Source organism: Hyla sarda, chromosome 1, assembly GCF_029499605.1.
Source record: "Hyla sarda isolate aHylSar1 chromosome 1, aHylSar1.hap1, whole genome shotgun sequence".
Classification (NCBI taxonomy): domain Eukaryota; kingdom Metazoa; phylum Chordata; class Amphibia; order Anura; family Hylidae; genus Hyla; species Hyla sarda.
This window is the reverse complement of record NC_079189.1, coordinates 364,181,042-364,198,363: the sequence shown is the minus strand read 5'-3', so window position 1 is coordinate 364,198,363 and position 17,322 is coordinate 364,181,042. Positions and strand designations below refer to the sequence as shown.

General features: G+C 42.4%; 1 protein-coding gene and 1 long non-coding RNA gene across 2 annotated transcripts in view; one reads left to right on the top strand and one right to left on the bottom strand.

Annotated features, from left to right (window-relative positions):
- LOC130274748 (uncharacterized) overlaps positions 1–17,322 on the top strand; it is a 75,816-nt gene that overhangs the window by 21,876 nt on the left and 36,618 nt on the right. Inside the window, exon 2 of the long non-coding RNA XR_008844468.1 lies at positions 2,768–3,082. This is a non-coding gene — a long non-coding RNA (uncharacterized LOC130274748). The remainder of the gene's footprint in view (positions 1–2,767; positions 3,083–17,322) is intronic.
- LOC130274696 (tight junction protein ZO-2-like) overlaps positions 1–17,322 on the bottom strand; it is a 192,671-nt gene that overhangs the window by 141,586 nt on the left and 33,763 nt on the right. Inside the window, exon 2 of the mRNA XM_056523053.1 lies at positions 2,034–2,154. The gene's annotated coding sequence lies outside the window, so the exon portion shown is untranslated. The remainder of the gene's footprint in view (positions 1–2,033; positions 2,155–17,322) is intronic.

Here is a 17,322-nt window from a genome sequence, read left to right as displayed (position 1 = left end):
AAGTTGCACAGGGATCATCGGCACTATGAAGCTATACAGCCCTACATGTATCAAACCATGATGCACTGTGTTTTATGGTACCTTGTCATCATAGCTGTTACGCCGAGCGCTCCGGGTCCCCGCTGCTCCCCGGAGCGCTCGCTACACTCTCGCTATTACAGCGCTCCGGTCAGATCCACTGACCCGGTGCGCTGCGATCCTGCCTCCAGCCGGGATGCGATTCGCGATGCGGGTGGCGCCCGCTCGCGATGCGCACCCCGGCTCCCGTACCTGACTCGCTCTCCGTCGGTCCTGTCCCGGCGCGCGCGGCCCCGCTCCCTAGGGCGCGCGCGCGCCGGGTCTCTGCGATTTAAAGGGCCACTGCGCCGCTGATTGGCGCAGTGGTTCTAATTAGTGTGTTCACCTGTGCACTCCCTATGTATACCTCACTTCCCCTGCACTCCCTCGCCGGATCTTGTTGCCATTGTGCCAGTGAAAGCGTTTCCTTGTGTGTTCCTAGCCTGTGTTCCAGACCTCCTGCCGTTGCCCCTGACTACGATCCTTGCTGCCTGCCCCGACCTTCTGCTACGTCCGACCTTGCTTCTGTCTACTCCCTTGTACCGCGCCTATCTTCAGCAGTCAGAGAGGTTGAGCCGTTGCTAGTGGATACGACCTGGTCACTACCGCCGCAGCAAGACCATCCCGCTTTGCGGCGGGCTCTGGTGAACACCAGTAGTGACTTAGAACCGGTCCACTAGCACGGTCCACGCCAATCCCTCTCTGGCACAGAGGATCCACCTTCTGCCAGCCGGCATCGTGACAATAGCCAAAATAAACTTTCCAGAAATCTGTGCTACAGTTGCTTTCCTGTGGGAATGGACCAGCCAATGCTCCTCAAAAGCATTAGTGAGCCTTGGGCACCCAAGGTTGCTGGTTTACCGGTTGACCTTCAACTATAAAATCACAATGTACACTGCAAAAGCTCTAGGAGAAAGTCTCACTGAATACATTATGCATGGATAAAACTTAACTCAAGTCAGACACGGCGCCGTTCACATGCTATATCAACACTCTGGCATTGGAGAGTCATTATCTGTAACATCTATTGATCAGGGGGTTACCACACTACGCCATGTAAAATAGTGAGTAATAGTGAGTAACTTATTTACTAAGAGTGTTGTGAAGGTTTCTTTGTGGGTTTTAATTCCCTACAATTTATTTTCCACGGTATTTACTAAGGCTTCCCTACATTTTCCACTTTCCCTACACTTTGCTTTTTTTTACACATGCTCTGATCTGTCTGGTTTTTCTCAGCTCAAATCCACCACATTTTATGTGAAAACTTAGTAAATATGTTAGGTTTTTGTGAAAATGTCGGGAACATGTCCCTTTCCGGAGACCATGCCCCCTTTCCCCGGTGACCACGCCTCTTTTTCGGGTTTTCTTAGCAAAATGGAGAGTTAGTCGGGTTTTTTTCAATTCTGGCGCATAATCTGGCGCAGACAGAATTACTGGCGCAATGCAACAGAATCTGGCGAACAACCCGACAAAACATGTCGGGTTTGCAATAGTAAATGAGGGCCAATATGGCATTTTTGTAATTGTGGTTTCTTATCTAGGTAATAGTTGGCATAGTATGGGTTGCCCTCATAATAATCCCGAATCTTTACTGACATGTTTGTAAATCTCTATTTGCTGGCATTACAATTACCATCTTAGCAGCAATATTTCTTTATCTTTATGTGTCCAGAAAGAATGTGCCTAAGGTTTTACCCTTATGACAAGCATAGTAAATCCCCTGGAAAATAGAATTGTTTTGCATACGTTGTAAGGGCCAATACTGTAACCCTAGAAAGGATGTGTCTAGAAACACATTCCCAAGACTAATATTGTACATCCCATGGGATTCAGATAACTCACTTGGAGATCGTAGTAAACACATGGTTATAATAAATGAACTTAGTCTCCATAACTATTAATTCCATTTTTGGCCGCCCCGCTGATTGGTCCCTGAGGAAGCCAACTATACTGTTCGTAGAAGAGCGTAGACGTACCTGATGAGGTGATCTACTGTGTAATAGCTTGTGCCTTGACCCAGTGCCCTTCTTTGGTGGGGGGTTCCAGTGTGGGGTAGAGTACCACTCACATGCACTAGGTAATACAGTGCTCCTTTGTCTGCAAATAAAGAAAAAAATGTATTTATAAAAGTAAAAAAGTCACAGAAAGATGTAGTGGACAATGCCTGGTCTAATCAGAGGGAGAGGACAAGGAGCCAATTACATACCAGACTCTGCATCCTGGGCTATATATACCTTAGTCAGTCTGTTTGACCTTGCCTATGATTGTGGTCTTAACCCTTCACTAGTGTTCTGTTTGGATCTCCTTCTGATCTGTTTTACCTGACCTCTGCCTGTAACCTGACCATGCTTTTACTTAATGCTCTGTACTTTTTCTGCCCTCTAGGTTTCTGACTCTTGGCCTGTTTGCTGTTTTGGTACCTTTTTGCCCAACTGTTGCTAACTTGGACTGCCTTACCATTCTTGATTCCCCTGCACTTAGTCAAGTGCAGAAACTGTCGCCCAGCTGTAGCCTGCCATTTAGGGTGGATTATCCATGTTGGTAGGGACAAAGGTTTGGGCTAGCGTCGGGTCTGCACTGCTCCCTACCCCAGATGTGAAGTTACGAAGGTCTTTAAAATGGCACTGTCCAATCAAAAACTTTTTATATCTTGAACATCTTGGCAAAAAAATTTACCTATCTAATATATTTTTTTATCTACTTTTTACAGAAATCATGGCTTAAAAAAGATCACTAGGGGTCTTCATACCATCCAGAACATAATCCTGTCTGGCTGCTATTCTGTTTTATCAGACTACAGCATGAAAACAGAGTGGAGGGGGTTACAGAGCAGCCTGCAGTGATTGGATAAAGAGACTCAGCAGAGCACAGCAGATTCAGAGAGGAGGTGAATGCATTGTGAATGAAGACGGGCTCAGTACTTGCCTCAGACATGCACTTTCCTGAGCAGTGGATGTTAGAATGAGTGAGCAGCAGAACATAGAGAGACACACAAAAAAGACATGTAAAGGATCTACATAACCTAGTGAGTAACATATATAAAAAAAAAATTCTGTGATATCACAGGTATGCTTTTATTAGAGAGAAGTGTTAATAAAGTGCACACAAACACAAAAATGCATTCTTTATGAGATAATAAAACCTACTATGCAGTAAAATGCTGCTTTACAACTATTCAGATCATTTAACTTACTATTGAAGCTATTTAACGTCTGTGTTCCTAATGCCATTGTTCAATAACAAAAAGTTAGCAACAACAATGGCCCTGAAGACTGTTGAGTGTTTATTAGTGTGCAATGTTGTTTTAAGACTTGTATGATTTCACTTTATTTAGTTTATTTTGTGTAAATTTAATAGTAATACATATGTGTATGTGTGTGTGTGTGTATATATATATATATATATATACATATATTTTTATTTAAATTAAGACTTAAGATGTCTCCTTTATTGTGAAGACCTGAGGACTAAGTATTCATATACTTTTTCAGGTTTGTTGGGTTGATTTTATTGCACTTTAGTGGGTTTATTTTAGTGCACTGCAACACATTTTGATACACAACCTAACAAAAGCAGGTCGGTTTATACTAGTAAATCAGAGCCAGTGTAGTTTAATCCAGTCCTTAACCCCTAGAGGACACATGTGGTACATAGTGATCGCTCCAATCCAGTGATTTGGCCAAGCCGGCTGCTGTTATCAGGAATCTTATGGATATTGTCGGACATTAGCAACCCTTTAAATGTCGCAATCAGTACTGATCACGGCATCTAAAGTATCTTTGGGGATTGGGGGGACTCAATGGACCATCCACAGTGCGATTGCAGGGGTCCAATAAGTCAAGATGGTGGCGGAAGGTCTCCTTACCTCCTCCATGTCGCTCTTCCAAATGGATTGCAGATGACACTGATCAGAACTATGCCAATGCAAAGCCTTGTAACAGTAATAGCAATCAAAATATTTCTAGAAATAGTCTCCCCTTGATACTTAATAAATAAAAAGTAATAAAAAGTTGTTTTTTTTAAACGATTAAGCAACTCCCCATAAAAAGGTAATCACCTAATTTTCCCATTTTGCTAATAAATAAATAATAAATTAATAAACATATTTGGTATTGCCACATGCAGAAATGTCAAAGCTAATAAAGTAATGATCCTATAAGGTGAACAGCATAACTGTAAAAAAAATAAATAAATACCAAAGTCCAAAATTGCAAATTTTTGGTAATATCACATCCCAGAAAAAATCACATAAAAAGTGACAAAAATTACATATAGGCAAATGTGGTACTAATAAAAAGTACAGATCACGTCACAAAAAAATGAGCCCTTTTACAGCTCTATGAATGAAATGCTCCGATAAGGCTAGGTTCACATCACGTTTGGTCCCATACGGGACCGCATACGGCAGGGGCAGCTAAAAACTTGTGCTGCCGTATGCCTTTGTATGCGGTCCCGTATGTAATTCATTTCAATGAGCTGACCGGAGAGAAACGCTGACTCCGGTCGGCTCATTTTTGCCCCGTATGCGGTTTTCCCACCACGCCTAAAATCGTGGTCGACTATGATTTAAGGTCCGGTGGAAAACCGCATACGGGGCAAAAATGAGCCGACGGGAGTCAGTGTTTCACTCCGGTCAGCTCATTGAAATGAATTACATACGGGACGCAATACTGGAGCGGCTGCTGCTCCCCCTACCGTATGCGGTTCCGTATGGGACAAAACGTGATGTGAACCCAGCCTAATACTGATCAATGCTGTGCTGTGAAAAAAAATGTAAAACAGAAAATACATGTAAATAAGCCCCTTAAAATGATAATAAATGTAAATAAGTCCCTCCCCTAATAAAAAAGTTTGAATCGCCCTCCTTTTCCCCTTTTTCAAATAAAATTATGTAAACAAGAATAAACGTAAACATATAAGCTATCACCGGGTGCATGGAAGCAATATCTGGACTATTAACCCCTTGGGGGACTCTGTTTTTGCACTTTTTTTTTGCCTCACCTTTTAAAAATCATAACCCTTTAAATTTTGCACCTACAGACCCAAATGATGGCTTATTTTTTGCGCCACCAATTCTACTTTGTAATGACATGAGTCATTTTACCCAAAAATCTACGGCGAACCCCCCCAAAGAAATATATAATTGTGCAACGATATTAAAGAAAAAACACAATTTTTAACTTTTGGGGGCTTCCGTTACTACGTAGTACATTTTTCGGTAAAAATTAGACCTTATCTTTATTCTGTAGGTCCATACGATTAAAATGATACCCTACTTATATAGGTTTGATTCTGCATTACTTCTGAAGAAAATCATAACTACGTGCAGGAAAATGTTTACGTTTAAAAAAAAAAAATTTCTGCGTATGGGGAAGTATGAGGGCTAATTTTTTGCGCCGTGATCTGAAGTTTTGATTGGACTTTTTGATCGCTTTTTATTAATTTGTTTAATGGTATAAAAAGTAACCAAAAAGACGCTATTTTGGAATTTTAATTTTTTTTATGCGTACATCATTGATCGTGCGGTTTAATTAATGATATATTTTTATAGTTCGGACATTTATGCACACGGCGATACCACATATGTTTATATTTATTTTTATTTACATGTCTTTATTTATTTATTTTTTTAAATGGGAAAAGGGGGGTGATTTGAACTTTTATTAGGGAAGGGGTTAAATCACATTTATAAACTCTTTTTTTTTTTACACTTTTTTTTTTGCAGTTTTATAGCCCCCATAGGGGACTATAATATGCAGTACATTGATTGCCAGCAATGTTCAATGCAAAGCCATAGCATTGCATTGATCAGTGTTACCCACGGTCGATTGCTCAAGCCTGGATCTCAGGCTTGGAGCAATCAAGCGCCGATCCGACTAGCCGGAGACAGGTACTGACCCAATATGACGCGGGATCACCGCATGACCCCGTATTAAATCGCGGGAGCAGGACTCAGGACGTATAATATTAACCCCTTAAGGACTGAGCCCATTTTCACCTTAAGGACTCAGCCCTTTTTTGCAATTCAGACCACTGTCACTTTATGTATTAATAACTCTGAGATGCTTTTACCTTTTAGTCTGATTCCGAGAATGTTTTTTCGTGACATATTCTACTTTAACATAGTCGTACATTTTTGTCGTTACTTGCATCCTTTCTTGGTGAAAAATCACAACATTTCATGAAAATTTTGAAAATGTTGCATTTTTCTAACTTTGAAACTTTCTGCTTGTAAGGAAAATGGACATTCCAAATAAATTATGAATTGATTCACAAATACAATATGACTACTTTATGTTGGCATCATAAAGTTGACATGTTTTTTCTTTTTGAAGACATCAGAGGGCTTCAAGTATAGCAGCAATTTTCAAAATTTTCATGAAAAATTCAAAATCAGTTTGAAGTGGATTTGAGGGGCCTTTCTGTGAGAAATATCCCATAAATGACCCCATTATAGAAACTGCACCCCTCAAAGTATTCAAAATGACATTCAGAAAGTTTGTTAACCCTTTAGGTGTTTCACAGGAATAGCAAAGTGAAGGTGAAAATTCAAAATCTTCATTTTTTACACCCGCATGTTCTTGTAGAGCCATTTTTTTGAATTTTTACAAGGGGTAAAAGGAGATAAATCCCACCAAAATTTGTAACCCAATTTCTCTCCAGCAAGAAAATATCTCATATGTGGATGTAAAGTGCTCTGCTGGCGCTCTACAATGCTCAGGAGGGAAGGAGCGACAATGGGATTTTGGAGTGAATTTGGATGAAATGGTTTTTGGGGGGCATGTCGCATTTAGGGAGCCCCTATGGTGCCAGAACAGCAAGAGTTGTAGTTTTGCAAGATTTAAAGGGCCACGGTGTAGAGACCACCACACAGTGATCTCCAAACTATGGCCCTCCAGATGTTGCAAAACTACAAATCCCAGCTGTATGGGCATGCTGGGAGTTGTACTTTTGAAAGATCTAGAGGGCCACAGTTCAGAGTTCACTGTACAGTGATCTCCAAACTGTAGCCCTCCAAGTCTTCAAAACTACAAATCCCAGCATGCCCAAACAGCAATTAGTTGTCTGGGAATGCTGGGAGTTGTAGTTTTGCAACATCTGGAGGGCTACAGTTTAGAGACCATTGTATAGTGGTCTCCAAACTGGCCCTTCAGATGTTGCTAGGCAACATCGCCGCACCTCATAGCCGCCGCACCACCAGGGACCTGCTGCTGCCGCACCAGAGATCTCTCCCAACCGATGGTAAGGGTCCTCTGCCAACGCCGGTTGCAGGACAGATCCCCCGCTCTGCCCAGACTACCGTCGGTGGGCAGAGCAGGGGAACCGACCTTTAACCCACCCCCGATCTGCTATTGGTCGGCCGCTTCTGACCGACCAATAGCAGGGATAGGAGAGGTGGCACCCCTGCCACCTCACTCCTATCCCTTCAGGAGATCGGGGGTGTCTTGGTCAGCCCCGATCCACCTTATGTTCCAGGTCACCGGAGACCCGTATGACCCGGAATCGCCACAGATCGCCGGTATGATCTGATCGACGATATGGGGGGGTCTCAGGACCCCCACAGGCATTGTCACTGGATGCCTGCTGAATGATTTCAGCAGGCATCCTGGTCTGGTCCCTGCCCGGCGAGCACCAAAATTCCCACAGGAGCACCTGTACGCCCTGGGTCCTTAAGGATCAGGAATGCAGGACGTACCTGTACGCCCTGCATCCCCAAGTTGTTAATGAAACTAAAAAAATACCAAAATACAGAACTGCTTATTTATGTTAACTTTAAAATAAAAAATAAAAAAATTTAAATATCAAAGAGTCCAATCAAAACAAATAAAAACTACATATTGCAGCACAAAAAGGAGTCCTCATACATCCCCGTAAACAGAAAAAAAAATTATAGGCATCAAAAAAAGAACAATTTTATGCATACTAATTTTCGTACAAAAAGTTTTTAGAGTAGTAAAATGAAATCTTAATAAGTTGGGTATCATTGTAACTGTATAAACCTACAGAGTAAAGTGTAATTTTTTACCAAAAAATGCACTGTGTATAAGCGGAATGCAAATGGCATTTTTTTTTTACAGTTTCGCTTCACAAATCATTTTTTGTTTTGTTTGAGATTTTGTGGTGAAATGATTGATGTTATTACAAAGCCAAAGTTGGTGGCGCAAAACACAAGACCTGTTGAAAGCATTATGATTATTAGAAAGTGAGGAAGAAAAGATAAAAGTGCAAAAATGAAAAACTCCTGCATCCTCAAGGGGTTAATCGCATTGACCCACAAGATAAAGAGAACAAGCCAGTTCTACCATAAAAATGCAGAACGTAAAAACAAAAGCCCCCAAAAATTGCAAAATTGTGGTTTTCCTTTAAATTTTTCCACCAACATTCTTTTCCCCATTACGCTGTAGATTTCATGGTAAAATAAAAGGTGTTATTACAAAGTACATCTACAAGCCCTCATATGGGTCTGTTGATGGAAAAACAACAGAGATAGCTCTTAAAGGGGTTCTCTGATGCTTAGACATCTTATCCCCTATCCAAAGGATAGGGGATAAGATGCCTGTTCGCGGGAGTCCCGCCGCTGGGGACCCCCGTGATCTTGCACGCGGCACCCCGTTTGTAATCAGTCCCCAGAGTGTGTTCGCTCCAGGTCTGATTACCGGCGACCACGGGGCCGGCGGCGTGTGTTGTCACGCCTCCGCCCCTGAGTGATGTCACGCTCCGCGCCTCAATGCAAGCCTACTGGAGGGGGCATGATAGCTGTCACGCCCCCTCCCATAGGCTTGCATTGAGGGAAGGAGCGTGACGTCACACGGGGCGTCACACATGCCGCTGGTAATCAGACCCGGAGCGAACGCGCGCCAGGGACTGATTACAAATGGGGTGCCGCGTGCAAGATCACGGGCGGGACTCCCATGATCAGGCATCTTATACCCTATCCTTTGGATAGGGGATAAGATGTCTAAGCACCGGAGAACCCCTTTAACCCCTTAAGGACTCAGGGTTTTTCAGTTTTTGCACTTTCGTTTTTTCCTCCTTACCTTTTAAAAATCATAACCCTTTCAATTTTCCACCTAAAAATCCATATTATGGCTTATTTTTTGCGTCGCCAATTCTACTTTGCAGTGACATTAGTCATTTTACCCAAAAATGCACGGCGAAACGGAAAAAAAATCATTGTGCGACAAAATCGAAAAAAAAAACGCCATTTTGTAACTTTTGGGGGCTTTCGTTTCTACGCAGTGCATATTTCGGTAAAAATTACACCTTATCATTATTCTGTAGGTCCATACGGTTAAAATGATACCCTACTTATATAGGTTTGATTTTGTCGCACTTCTGGAAAAAATCATAACTACATGCAGGAAAATTTATACGTTTAAAAATGTCATCTTCTGACCCCTATAACTTTTTTATTTTTCCACGTATGGGGTGGTATGAGGACTCATTTTTTGCGCCGTGATCTGAAGTTTTTATCGGTATGATTTTTGTTTTGATCGGACTTTTTGATCACTTTTTATTCATTTTTTAATGATATAAAAAGTGACCAAAATACGCTTTTTTGGACTTTGGAATTTTTTTGCGCGTACGCCATTGACCGTACGGCTTAATTAATGATATATTTTTATAGTTCGGACATTTACGCACGCGGCGATACCACATATGTTTATTTTTTATTTTTTTTACACTGTTTTATTTTTTTTATGGGAAAAGGGGGGTGATTCAAACTTTTATTAGGGAAGGGGTTAAATGACCTTTATTAACACTTTTTTTTTACATTTTTTTTGCAGTGTTATAGGTGTATTAACACGCCTGTCATCAGCATTATCGGCGCTTGACTGCTCCTGCCTGGATCTCAGGCACGGAGCAGTCATTCGTCGATCGGACACCGGGGAGGCAGGTAAGAGCCCTCCCGGTGTCCGATCAGCTGTCCGATTTCACCGCGGCGGTCCCGAACAGCCCGACTGAGCAGCCGGGTCACTTTCACTTTCACTTTAGAAGCGGCGGTCAGCTTTGACCGCCGCTTCTAAAGGGTTAATACCGCACATCGCCGCGATCGGCGATGTGTGGTATTAGCCGCGGGTCCCGGCCGTTGATTAGCGCCGGGACCGACGCGATATGATGCGGGATCGCGGCGCGATCCCGCTTCATATCGCGGGAGCCGGCGCAGGACGTAAATATACGTCCTGCGTCGTTAAGGGGTTAAAAGGCGAGGAGGAAAAAGCAAAAATGAAAATTGGATGTGTCCTCAACACCAAAATGGGCTGTGTCCTTAAGAGGTTAAAGGAAAACTGTCAGCCTGTTCACCCACTCTAAACCCAATACACTGGTGTAATGTCCATTTATTTGTTTTTGTATTTTTCTGTTTAGGTGTGTATTCCCACACTAGGATTTTCTGAGCAGTTTCCTATTCTCCCTGGATAGGGAATAGTTAATGCTCTGAACCAATGAGAACTCGGGTGGGGTTATGTATACCAGAGTTCCCCTGCATTCTCAGCTAGTTATTTGTGCAATATACTTCCATGTCTACTTGAGCATGCACCTTGTATTTATCTTGTGATATTAAGTTTTAGCCATGATTAAATAGTCATATTTATTGTAGATTTTAGTCGGTGTTGCATCTGTCGGTTTTTAGGATATGTATGTCCTTTCTGCTTAGTCTGTGTTCACACTGAGTCTTGTATGTTATAATTCCTGTTTGGTATCCTGGAGTCTATTCAGACTCATCCGGTTTGGTCTAGTGCTTCCTGGAGTCTATTCAGACTCATCTGGTTCTGGGCTAGAGTTTCGGATTTTATATTTCTGTTTCCTACTAGGTCAGCATCCTGAACACACAGTGGAGTGTGCCCTGCTGGCTAAAAGTATATTTGGCTTTAGAATTAATGTCTACTCCTTTTGTGGAGTGGGGAGTCTAGAGAGTTCATGATTTCTGATCTTTGAAGTTTTTTGTACATGCACTGATCATAGAGTACCTGATCACTGATCTAGTGTTTCCTCTGTGCTTTACCATTGGTCTATAGTGTCCTTTGTGCTACTCACTGATATGTGTCCTCTGAACTTAATCTGTTTCTATTAGTTATCTGTGTCCAGTGTGAACAGTGTCCTATGTTACCTGATCTGTGTAGTGTTTTAGCTTTCAATTCTTCTGTTTATCCCCTTCATCTCCTGGATTCTGCTGTATACTCCTTCCATATCTAGTCTTGTTCATTTTATCATGTCTGCCGTTTATCTTGATTCCGGTTTGTGAACTGTTTGTTAATACACTATAGCCTGTCCTGTTTCTTAGTTTATATTCTGTTTCTGTTTTTGGCCTGTGACCGACAATGTATATTATTTGTTTTTATGCCTCTGCACTTTAGCGCAGGGAGCGACCGACTCAAAGTTGTCGATTCACCATTTAGGTGGATTGGCAAGCAGGCAGGGAGTGTGTTACTAGGGAAAGCATAGGGCGCACTCTCCCTGTCCCCCCTGTCAGTCATGACAACTGGGTTATAGTGTGGGTGAACCGGAGTCTGGTGGGACCCTACCTCCAGTTTGCAATTCACTGAATATAGCAGTGGATCTTCTGGGGGATATATCTCCGGACCAAAGGAATGTATTTTAGTAAGTGACCCCTTGTGGGCTCCGGTTCACCCACACTATAACTCAGTGTATTGGGTTTAGTGTGGGTGAACAGGCTGACAGCTTTTCTTAAATAAACCCAAACAGATAATATACCCCTGAAAGGGGTTTTCCTGTCTTATAGGATGCTAAACATTACACATTACAACTTTTGGATAAATTTGTGTTTTACATTCTCAGCAGTGTCAAGGTATTAAATTGTTGTCAATGAATGAGAACAATCTTGTTTACATTTAGAGGTTGCAAACTGGTTTATACGGAGAATGGGTAGATAAAAGTGGGGAATTATGTAGAGCGCTCCTGCTGTAAAAGGACGGACTCAGAACGCCACTTTGCACAGGACAATTTATTAGAAAATGAAAGGACAACGCGTTTCGGTGCTCACATGCGCCTTCATCAGGTCCACAGGAGGATAAAAGAGATGCGTCCTGAGGTGCCGGCTCAGGACGCATCTCTTTTATCCTCCTGTGGACCTGATGAAGGCACATGTGAGCGCCGAAATGCGTTGTCCTTTCATTTTCTAATAAATTGTCCTGTGCAAACGTGGCGTTCTGAGTCCGTCCTTTTACAGCAGGAGCGCTCTACATAATTCCCCACTTTTATCTACCCATTCTCCGTCGATTATTCCGTACCCTAAGGGATAAGGATAGGGGAGATAGAACTGCATACTGCCATCACTGACCGCGAACAACACTTCCCAACAGTGTTGGGCCCACACTGTTGCATCCCCTCAGCAGGTCGGTACAGCACATTAGGTGAGATGGTGGGTTCCCCCAGCCCCTTTTTCCATCCTACGACAGCATACGAGAGAGCGCTGCATTTGTTTGTCTTCCTTCTGTTTTCTAAACTGGTTTATAGTAATAGTTTTTTTTTTTTGTTTTTTTTTACTAATCCCTCCTTGACCAGATAAAAAAAAAATCTAAAACTATTTGCCCAAACAACCCCATAAAGCATAATATATATTATTCCAGACAATATAAATAAGTTTTCAAAAGCATGTGATGATTTTATTGATCCTATACTATATATTAAAGGGTTTTTCTACTAAAAATCTATTTATCCACTGGAATTTATCCCCTAGACCCCTTGCGACTAAACACTTATTCCCTATCCTGTGGAGATGGGATAAGTTGTTTCTCACAGGAAAACTCCTCTAAGTGCAACTTTTACCCTTCTTCAGGCAAATTGAACAGGAATATAAAAGTAATGACATTAAAAAGATATCTGCCAGTAGTAGGCTAAAACATGGACAGGTTCCTTGAGGACATATTGCCATATGTAATATGTATTGAAGTTTTCTATGTACAATTAAGTAGAATATATATCTTAATATGCAATTCAATCACAGAAACTAGACCTAGAGTTTTCCTTTCATTTAGTTTTTATATGGGAATTACCAATTATCGTGTTCAAAAGTATCTGCCTTTAAAGTATAAAATGTGGAATTGTGTGAAATCACTTAAGGATTTAAGATAAATATTGCACAACCTGCTTTTTGCTTTAAGCAGTTCAAAAGTTACTTGTTAGGAATAAGGCAATATTTACAGGCAATGTATGCGGACTCTGTTACTTAAATAACTATATAAACACTTAGAAAAACAAAGGATCTTTATGGCAAACAAAATGAATTGTTAAATCTACAGAGTGAAAACACAAAGCAGGGTGTTGTCACCTTACCCTGAAAACTGCCAAAAGTTTGCATGCCTTCCCTCTGGTAGGAGTTCTCTTTTATTCAGCGGGGTGATGCCAATGGCAGCCTCCAGAATGGTGAAATATTTTTTGTACCTCATGTTGCCTGTGCCACCACAACCCTGCATCAAGTGGTGATGTAGCCTTTCCTCTTCCAGCTGTTATCGGATCTTGCCATGTAATAGCAATGCAGCATATGACGGTATAATACTGTCCCTCCAAACACATAGCAGAAATCAACCCAAGCATTGAGTAGGTTGTCTGTAACGTCACTCTTATATAATTCCAGTGGTCTTGAAATAAAGCCGTAATGAAAATTCTCTGCAGTTACAATCATGTTGTAAGCCTTTACGGAAAGACTAGAACTCCAATTCACTAATCCCTAGATAAATCTTTTAGGTCAGCAATCTACCAAGTGCAGTGTGTCTCTGGCAAAAGAGCACTTTGCAAATTTTATAACTAGTAATGGAAAAAACAATGTATCATTATGATTGCTTACCAAATAGTCATTACTTATCTACAATAAATCCCTTGGGGCCTTAAAATTAATAGTGAAAACATGTGCTATTGATACTGACTGTTGTATAGTGATGTTGTGTAGATCATCCTAATATATAATATCTCATATAAGCGAGTCCACACCCCACATTTTTCGAAAATATTTTATTATATCTTTTCATGTGACAACACTGAAGAAATTAACCTATTCTACAATCTAAAGTAGTGACTGCAACAGCCTGTATGTTTAATGTTATGTCCTCTCAAAATAACTCAACAAACAGCCATAAATGTCTAAACCTTGGCAACAAGAGTGAGTACACCCCTTCCCACAAGTGGAAATTGGGTCCAAAATGAGTCCAATTAGCCCCTTTTCCTCCCCAGTGACATGTGACTTATTAGTGTTACATGGTCTTAAAGGGGTACTCCACCCCTAGACATCTTATCCCCTATCCAAAGGTTAGCGGATAAGATGTCTGATCGCGGGGGTCCCGCCGCTGGGGCCCCCTGCAATATAGCATTTCTACGACACTGATTCCCAAACAGGGTGCCTCCTGCGGTTGCTAAACTCCCAGCATGCCTGGACAGTCAGTGGCTGTCCAGAAATGCTGTGAGTTGTTATTTTGCAACAGCTGGAGTCTCCATTTTGTAAACACTGCCGTGCAAGACATTTTTCATTTTTATTGGGGGGGGGGGCAGTGTAAGGGGGTGTATATGTAGTGTTTTACCCTTTATGTTGTGTAGTGTTGTGTTTTTAGGGTACATTCACATGGGCGGGGGTTTACAATGAGTTTCCTGCTTCAAGTTTGAGCTGTGGTGGAAAATTTGCCGAAGCTCAAACTTGAAGCAGGAAACTCACTGTAAACCCCCTGTACATTTACATGGGGAGGCAAACATCCAGCTGTTGCAAAACTACAACTCCCAGCATGCACTGTAGTTTTGCAACAGCTGGAGGCACACTGGTTGGAAAACCCTGACTTAGGTTCTGTTACCTAACTCATTATTATTCAACCAGCATGCCTCCAGCTGTTGCAAAAGTACAACTCCCAGCATGTACTGATAGCCGAAGGGCATGCTGGGAGATGTAGTTATGCAACAGCTGGAGGCATGCAACTACAACTCCCAGCATGTTGAGACAGCCGTTTACTGTTCGTGCATGCTGGGTGATGTAGTTTTGCAAGATTTAGAGGGCCACAGTTTAGAGATCACTGTACAGAGTGTCATTTCTTCAGTGTTGTCACATCAAAAAAATAGAATACAATATTTACAAAAATGTGAAAGGTGGACTCACTTATGTAAAATACTGCTTAGTCTCTATGCAAGCGCCTATGCAAAATCTGTCACAAAGCTCCCTTCCTAAGTATAAATATGATCCTGAAGTTGCTTTGCATTACCATATTCTGACAACAAAATATTTACTTCTTGAGGTGGGCAAAAAAACAACAATTCTTTACTGTTGCACTGTTGTTTAGTTTTTTTTTCAAAGTTTGTTGTGTGGAAAAATGTGACATTTTATTAGTTTGGATTTTTATAGATGGACTTTTACCAACTATGTATTTTTTATATTTCTTATATGATAAGATGGGAAAAGGTATTTCTTCAACTTTAAAATTTTTTGCAATACATTTTTTGAGCAATGGATTGCTTGCATAATACATTGTTATACACTGCTCCAAAAAATTAAGGGAACAAGATAACACATCCTAGATCTGAATGAATGAACTAATATTATGAAATACTTTCGTCTTTACATAGTTGATTGTGCTGACAACAAAATCACACAAACATTATCAATGGAATTCAAATTTATCAACCCATGGAGGTCTGGATATGGAGTCACACTCAAAATCAAAGTGGAAATCACACTACAGGCGGATCCAACTTTCATGTAATGTCCTTAAAACAAGTCAAAATGAGGCTCAGTAGTGTGTGTGGCCTCCACATGCCCGTATGACCTCCCTACAATGCCTGGGCATGCTCCTAATGTGGTGGCGGATGGTCTCCTGAGGGATGTCCTCCCAGACCTGGACTAAAGCATCCGCCAACTCCTGGACAGTCTGTGATGCAACGTGGCGTTGGTGGATGGAGCGAGATATGATGTTCCAGATGTGCTCAATCAGATTCAGGTCTGGGGAATGGGCGGACCAGTCCATAGCATCAATGCCTTCCTCTTGCAGGAACTGCTGACACACTCCAGCCACATGAAGTCTGGCATTGTCTTGCATTAGGAGGAACCACCGACAAACCGGTCATGCTGGAGGATGTTGCAGGCAGCAGAACGTTCTCCACGGCATCTCCAGACTCTGTTACGTCTGTCACATGTGCTCAGTGTGAACCTGCTTTCATCTGTGAAGATGGCCACAGTGGGGAATTTGCCAATCTTTGTGTACTCAGGCAAATGCCAAACGTCCTGCACTGTGTTGGGCTGTATGCAACACCTCCACGTGTGGAAGTCGGGTCCTCATACCACCCTCATGGAGTCTGTTTCTGACCGTTTGAGCCACTTGTGTGGGTTGTAGACTCCCTCTCATGCTACCACTATAGTGAAAGCACTGCCAGTATTAAAAAGTGACCAAAACATCAGTCAGGAATCATAGCAACTGAGAAGTGGTCTGTAGTCACCACCTGCAGAACTACTCCTTTATTGGTGGGGGGGGGGGGGTCTTGCTAATTGCCTGTAATTTCCACCTGTTGTCTGTTCCATTTGCACAACAGCATGTGAAATTGATTGTCAATCAGTGTTGCTTCCTGAGTGGACAGTGTGATTTCACAGAAGTGTGATTGACTTGGAGTTACATTGTGTTGTTTAAAGGGGTAGTCCAGTGGTGAAACACTTATCCCCTATCCTAAGGATAGGTGATAAGTTTGAGATAGCGGGGGGTCCGACCGCTGGGGCCCCCTGCGATCTCTCTGTACGGGGCCCCGGCTCTCCGCCGAGATAGCGGGTGTTGACCCCCGCACGAGGCGGCGGCCGACACGTCCCCTCAATACATCTCTATGGCAGAGCCGGAGATTGCCGAAGGCAGCGCTTCGGCTCTGCCATAGAGTTGTATTGAGGGGGCGTGTCGGCCGCCGCCTCGTGCGGAGGTCGACACGCCCCCTTCCCGCGGGCTGTCGGGGCTCCGTACAGGAGATCGCAGGGGGCCCCAGTGGTCGGACCCCCCGCGATCTGCAACTTATCCCCTATCCTTAGGATAGGGGATAAGTTGCTCACCACTGAATCACCACTGGACTACTCCTTTAAGTGTTCCCTTTATTTTATTGAGCAGTGTATTTCTGTGTTGGGTTGCACGACTCTGCCAGTCCACTCTGCCAATGCTTAAGAGGGCTATGATGGCAAGCCTTCACTTCGCCCCCAGCTGGCATCTTTACCGCTCAGTGCATTACGGCAGGGGCAGAAAGGATTCAACCAGGGCAGTTACTTTTTCATATGTGTGTTAAATGTTTTTTTTTTTTGTT